Here is a 7,500-nt window from a genome sequence, read left to right on the forward strand (position 1 = left end):
GTGTTTCCAATTTGTCTGCCATGTGTCAATGGTTTGTGCTTTTATTTGTGCCTTTATTTGCTTGATTCTTACTTTATCCGGTTCGCCTTCCAATGGTGTGAAGTGGAGTTGTCCTATTTTAAATTCTTCGTTGTGTCTGAGGTGATACAACGCTTTCCTTTCGGTGAGGAGTAGTTCTATTGGGGTGACTCCTGCGAGTAGGGTGAGGGCATCCGTTGATACGGTTCTATATGATTTTGTGGCTCGTAAGAGGGCTTGCCTTTGTGCCTGTTTTAATTTCTTAATGTGCCATGTGTTTATGCGATCGCTCCATCCCGCTGCGGCGTATGTGATTATTGGTTCGAAAATTCCTTTGTATAGTGTTAACATGCACTTGTAGTTTAGTCCCCACTGGGCCTTCGCCACGTGTGCAAGTTTGTTGAACACTTTTTTACTTTTCTCGGTTATATGGTAAACGTGAGGTGTTATGTTCAGCCTCGTTCCGAGGTGGACTCCCAGATACTTTGCAACCGCTGGCATTTTCAGGGATTTTTGTTCTATCCTGACTGTTGGTGGTCGTCTAATGTCCAAGAAGCCTTTAAGGAGGAGCATTTCGGATTTTGTTTGTGACAGCTGGAGTTTGTGTTTTTTACACCACTCGATGATGGCTTGTGTGACACTGTTTGCTTTCTCTTCTATTGTTTTTCTGGCGTTTCCTGATACCAGGACCAGTAGATCGTCGGCGTAGGCTATGGGTTCGTGTCCGAGGCAATTGATATTGCTGATGATTTCGTCAAAGATCAGGTTCCAGAAGTTTGGGCCGAGTATGGAGCCCTGAGGGCATCCTTTGGTGACTTTCTTTTCAGTAAAAGTGTAGTTATTTGTTATTTTAACGGTTCTTCGCGCGAGGTAGTCCTTTATCAATAGATACAGATTCCTAGGGCATTCCCGGAGTTTTAGATTTGACAGTATGCTTGGCCACCATACATTGTCAAAGGCGCTCGAGATGTCAAATAGTAGTCCAACCACGTATTTGTGGTTGGAGCTGTTGACTACGTGGCGCATGGTTACCAAGGCATCTTCTGTGGATTTGCCTTTCTTGAAGCCGAATTGTCTGTTTGCTGTGAGCGGGTGGTTGTGCAGTAAATTGGTGAGTCTGTTTGCTATCAGTTTTTCCAAGACTTTACTTAGTATTGGCAGTAAGCAGATCGGTCTGTAAGAGCTTGGGTTCGTTTTGTCCTTGTCCTCTGATTTGAGTAGGATTTTGATGACGCCTTGTTTCCACTTTTGAGGAAAGACGCCTTGCGTCAAACATTCGTTCATGAGAGCTGTAGTAGATAGGGACAGAGGGAATCTCGTTAATCCATTCATGCGCGTCACTAATTAGATGACGAGGCATTTGGCTAGACCTGTACCTTGTCCATTAGGACAGGTAGACTTCCGAGCTATACCTGCTCGTGAGGTGATAACAATATAAAACTAGTTAACAGTAAAAAAAAAAAAAAAAAAAAAAGAAAATAATTAACGCCGCTCTGCTGGGCACCCTTTTCTGCTGCCACTACCAAGCGATCTGCCCACGTGCTTGAAAAAATTAGGAACGGGGACCCTTACGGGAGGCGTACTTAGCCGCACGACAAGCGTGTGCCCAGGGATGCCGCGCGGAGGCGCCGCCCCGAGTTCCCTCATAGAGAACTCGCCCCGCGCCCTACTACCCAAAAGGTGTAGCAAGGACTCGCACCGTTCGGTGTAAATGGCCGAAACGGGCTAATATTTCTATTATCAGCTGGCAGCTGCCTCGTTACTCTTTCTTCGCCTTTTGGCTGCGTTAATGTTTGTAAATTGATTGGCCTCAGGAGCCTCGTCAAGTTTCAGCGTGAGCTTCGTCTTAAATAAATAAATATTTGATTGGCCTTGTTGGCTTCGTCAAGTATCGGCGCAAGCGTCGTCCTTATTATAAATAAATAATAAATAAATAATTTAAAACGATCACCTTATGTGATCGTAGTCCAAAAACGCGTTCGCGATTTCAATCGACGAACGGAGGGCAATCATAGATACCGTCACCGCTTCTTCATTGCTGAGCCCTAGACGCTTCAGGTTCTTGTGTGTTTTGTAAGGCATTGCTCCGCGACACCCTACCACTATGGGTAGGACTTCAGCGTTCTGGCAATTTAGCTTTGCTTTTATAAATTCAGCGGTTTCCTTATATTTATTTGCTTTGTCCATATGAGCTCTTCTGAGATTGTCTTTATCCTCGTAGCGGACTGTTACGTCCACTACGAGGAGCCTTTCTTGGTCTTTAATAACCAAATCCGGCTTCTTCATATCTCCCATGACGTTCACAGAAGGCTCTTGGAATACCGCGTGCCTTTTGGCCACTTTTTGCTCTATCATGGCCACTATTTCATCGTGTCTTCTTATGCGGGCTGCCTTAGTGTGCACACAATTACCCAAAACGTGCCCCAGGGTCTCTATACTCATATTACATCTTCGGCACATAGGGTCAATGTCTCTTTTCGCCCTTATCAAGGCGACCCTTGTGCCGAACGTATTCGTTCTCAGCTTAAGCGCGTCGATATACCTTGACGGCTTAAGCAGCGGCGGCCTATATAGCCAGGCGTTCCCAATTTTATCGCCCATGAACTCTTGGACGCCTTGGCCTTGGGAGACGAGTTCCCTCCATCTCTCTAAATGCCTCCTTTTGAGACCCAGGCGCGCGCGCTCAATTTCATTATGGGTATTGGGCCATGCCAACCCCAGAGAACTTGCGTAAACCTTTATTATTTGCTCCTGCCCCTTGTAGGCTTCCTTGATAGCCGGATCATCGTTATTAAGCATATTTACGCTATTTCTTAGCTTTGCTATTCGTACGATATCCGCCACCTTTTGGATACCCAGACCACCGTTCTGCTTTTCGGCATACAACACCCCATCCGTCGTTGACGGATGCAGGTGAAGCAGCTCTTTTATAACTTGTTTAATTTCGTGGTCGAGGTTTTTGAGTGTTGTAATCGGTGGCGGATTCGCCACCATTTGGTGTATATACCGGGGCAGGAGGTGAGTTTTTATTAAATTCACCTTTTGATGGGGCTTAAGCCCCATCTTCTGTATGTTTTTGGCTGCGTTTACTATGTTCTCTGTCCGCGCGCGCTCTGGGCCCCTCCAGGGGCCAAACCTGATGCCAAGGTACTGGAAAAGGTCGCCAGGTCCTGCCCACGGAATGGGCGTTCCCCGGATCTCCAAACCAGGATCCTCGGCAAACCAAGTTTTATTCTTGCAGACGACCTGGAAAGTCCGGCATTTGCTACAATCGATGGACATACCCAGCCGCCTGAGGTACTTCGTCAGTTTCCCCAGCTGCTGGGATGCCTCATCCCTATTCTTGGCTAGTAGTACCAGGTCGTCTGCGAAAGCTAAGACGGAGATGTTCTCGTCCCCCATTCGGGTTCCCTCCGTTGTCTCGTCAAGGTCTTCGATTATGGGGTCCAGGATTGTGTTGAAGACCAAGGGTGACAGGGGGTCTCCCTGTTTGACTCCCCTCTTGATTTTTATTGGGATGTCCCGACCTCTAGTTCTGATGGCAGTATGGCAACCCTCGTACGTTCCCTTTATATAATTCACGATGGTTGCCGGGACACCCTTTCTCTTGAGCCCGTCCCCTATCGCCTCGTGGGGAATCGTGTCAAACGCTTTCGAGATGTCGACGACTGTAACCACCCCGCCATGCTTTTCTTTCATAAGCATTAGCGCTTTGTTCAAAATGGCTATGTTTTGCTTACACCCATCCTCTTTGGTGAAGCCTTTCTGCCTTTTGTGGTTCATAATCTTGCTCCTCAACCTGCGATCCAACATTCCCGAGTAAATTCTATTTATCAGCGAGCCAATAGTGATTGGTCTCCAATTCCTCACATCGGCCGCGCTCTTCCCTGGTTTGGGAATAAGCGCGGTCCGATTGGCTCGCCATTGATTCGGGAATGCTCCCTGCAGCATCAGCAGGTTGAAGAGCTTAACCATAACGTGTAAGGCGCCATTCTTACGGAGGTGGTTTTTCTTTATGCCGTCGACACCCGGAGCGGCTCCAGCTTTGATCTTTTTCATCTTATCCACCACTTCGACGATAGTGACGGGTCTCCACATTTCCTTCATCGAGGAAAGTGGGCTCGGGCTCCTTCCGAGCTGTGGTAGGCCTGTGGTGGGTCCCACCTTCCCCCACAGGTCCTCATAGAGCTGCTTGATGCTAGCTCTATCAGGGAGCTCTGCCTGCCCCCCAGCCTCAACAACACATCCCGTGACCGCCATATCTACTAATTTGCCTGGGCACTTATTGTATAGTTCTTGGTACCGAGAAAATTTATGCTTATTCCGACGGGTACGATCGCTTTCCTTTTGCTGGTTTTGGTTTGTCGGTCCTTTCTGCCTGGTTTCCGACTGTTCGCTTTCCCCGTCTTTTAATATTTCAATGAAACTGCCCAGGATACTCTCGGCCTCAGATTGGTCCATTTGACCTCCTATGGCCGACTCCATTATTCTCCGCTCTATTTCGAAGAACTCGTGATCCGTATCGAGCGAGTCGGCCATGATTGCCCCCTTGAGAGCGGTTTGCCAGTTCTCTTCACCACCTCCCAAAGGGGCCTCCTCTTGTGCTATTTCCTCGGTTGCCGATTCATAGGAGTCCGAGTCAGTTTCCTCGGGCTCCTCCTCGACAACCGCTTCCACGCTCTCGACAGGCAGTCGCCTCCTTTTATCACTTATTTGTCTCAACGTTTTACCCGGCAGGTGCTGGTGTATTTTAACGTTCGGGAACCTATCCGAGCGATAGATTCCATCTAGTCGGACTAATTCCCGAACTTCTGCTTCCGTCCAAACCGAGGCTCTATTGTTTGGACGGGTAGGGTTGGCTGCTTGTACCCTTTTCATGTTTCGCACCACCGGGTGCGCGTGTCTCTCATGTTGCGACAGCCCTCTCTGAGAGCTGCAAGAGAACCCACAGGAGGAGCAAACATGGCCGCCCAGTCGATTTTCTTGACTGGCGCCGGCACATTTTGGGAGGTGGCACCTGCAGCCGTGTAGTTTTTGGAACGATTTGCCACAGCGTGCACACCTCCAAAGCACTTTTATTCGTGGGTGCTGCTTAGTCATATGTTCACTCCAGCTTTTCTCCTGTAGGAACCATCTCTCATGAGAGACACACGCTCTACATTTAATCTGCCCATCGAGAGGTAGATCCATCACGTTAATCAGTTCATGTTCCGTGTCATAGCATACGTCGTCATCATTGGCCCTCCCACCAGCAGCGGACAAGTCCGCCACGGGGACCCCAGGGCCGGGGGCCCCCGTGTCCGAGGCTCCATTCGTATCAAACATTTCATAACTGAAATTATAATTCCGGGTTCGCCAAATCCAAAACCATAGCCAATCATGTACCGGGGACTTTGCCATTTCGTCACCAAGTGCCACCTAATGTCCGTCGACGGTCAGGAGACCACCCCCGCCGATCCTCCTCATCCGCATTGTGAACTTCGTCGGGGTTCATTGTATATAGCTAAACGGCTGCTAAAAGCAGCCGCCAGCCATTATCCCAAAGGGAACTCCACGCACTATTATATTTTACTCGCTACCAATATACTTCTCAATTCACCCCTTCTGAGGCTTCATTCCTCCATAGGCACATAGTACCTTTTCTCCGGCTGAGGCCATCCTCAAGCCGCCGAACGGACAATCCTAATACCTTGGCGACCGCTCGTGCCCAGCCAACGGCTTAGCACTGAGCGTTGCGCCTCACTAGTGGGAACAACTAGTGCCTGGAGTACGCCGAAGCGCACCGGTGCAGGTTACTGTAGAGGCTGATGGCCGTTCTTGCCCAGCGAAAATGATCAGCTGGCAACGTGGGTTCCAGCCACTCGGTCTCCAAAGGAGACCTAACGGTCCTTGCCAGCCCACCCGCCTGGACGTCGTAACGCCAGGACGGACGCACGTCCCTTCTTCCCAGAACGCTACCCAACGAGCGAGCCCGCTCCACTCGTTGGACGCCCTGGGTATAGACCCGAAGGCCTAGCACGCTGGTCGTACCATCCACTGGTCAACGACCCAAACTGGCAATTCCCGGTTACAAGCCGCGGGAGCTAACAAGTTAGCTCCCCACCGATCATCCCACTTAGACAAGTCGCCGGCCTCTACAGCCTATTATGAGGGCTTTCTTAGCTCGGGAAGGTGGGGTCGCCGCTCCCCATACAGTGTGCCCTTCAGTGTACCCACTACCACAGTACACTGCCACTGTCCCTGCCTTAAGAGAGTCATAGTTACTCCCGCCGTTTACCCGCGCTTTTTTGAATTCCTTCATGGGACCAGGAAGGCCCATTCGGGTTATCGCGCACCAACGGGGGCCAGCTTCGTTGACGATGAATCTCCCCGTTCGATCTTTTGGGTTTCTCAGGTTTACCCCTGAACGGTTTCACGTACTCTTGAACTCTCTCTTCAAAGTTCTTTTCAACTTTCCCTCACGGTACTTGTTCGCTATCGGTCTCGTGGTCATATTTAGCCTTAGATGGAGTTTACCACCCACTTAGGGTTGCACTCTCAAGCAACCCGACTCTAAGGAGAGATCCTCCCGAAACGCGTACTGGTCGCTACGGGCCTGGCACCCTCTGTGGGTAAATGGCCCTATTCAAGTTGGACTTGGACTCAGTTCGACGTCACGGGATAAGCGGATCCTCCTGAACACTACATTTCCCTGCGGCAATACCGCGGGGATTCAGTGCTGGGCTCATTCCTGTTCGCTCGCCGCTACTAAGGAAATCCTTGTTAGTTTCTTTTCCTCCGCTTAGTAATATGCTTAAATTCAGCGGGTAATCTCGCCTACTCTGAGGTCGTCAAACAAACGTGTTTTTCTTTAACAGCGAAAGGCAACGACGCCGAATCAAAGAGAGCAAGGCGCCACAATCTTTTCGTCCCAACTCGACGTGTTCTGCAGTTGCATACGCGATGATGATCCTCTCTCTTCAATCGTTGTTCGCTCGCGTACCAGGGTAGGCGGGGATATACGCCGACGTGGACGGGTGTAAAAGAAGAACGAGCGAGGAGTGGGGAAACGACGTCGGGGCGCGAACGAGAGGTCTTATTCCTTCCCTCAGTAACGCGCTCGACGAGCATTTTCTCCCTATCTCTCACGCAGATTCTTTTCTTTTCACCGCATTCCCACACGTACGGCGTCGCCCGACGCAAAATCCCATCGGTGACGCTTACATGGTTCTGTCGATTGAGAGAGTTCTTCGCGTTGAACCGAAGAAAAGGAAGCCTGCTGTTTTCTCGGTGACAAGGAGAGATTTTCAAGCACCTCGCCAAAGTGTCTCTCTAACTGAAATTCGATGCGAAACGCTCGCTAGACGTTTAACCGGTTGAAATTTTAACGTCCGTCCGTTGCTTTTCCAGTAAAACATACTAAAGGAATACTACTAACACGCGTCGACTTCGATTCTACTTATTCTTCCCCTCTCTCGCTCACTCTCGATCTGACTCCTATTC

The sequence above is a fragment of the Ptiloglossa arizonensis genome, unplaced genomic scaffold, assembly GCF_051014685.1.
Source record: "Ptiloglossa arizonensis isolate GNS036 unplaced genomic scaffold, iyPtiAriz1_principal scaffold0023, whole genome shotgun sequence".
Taxonomy (NCBI): domain Eukaryota; kingdom Metazoa; phylum Arthropoda; class Insecta; order Hymenoptera; family Colletidae; genus Ptiloglossa; species Ptiloglossa arizonensis.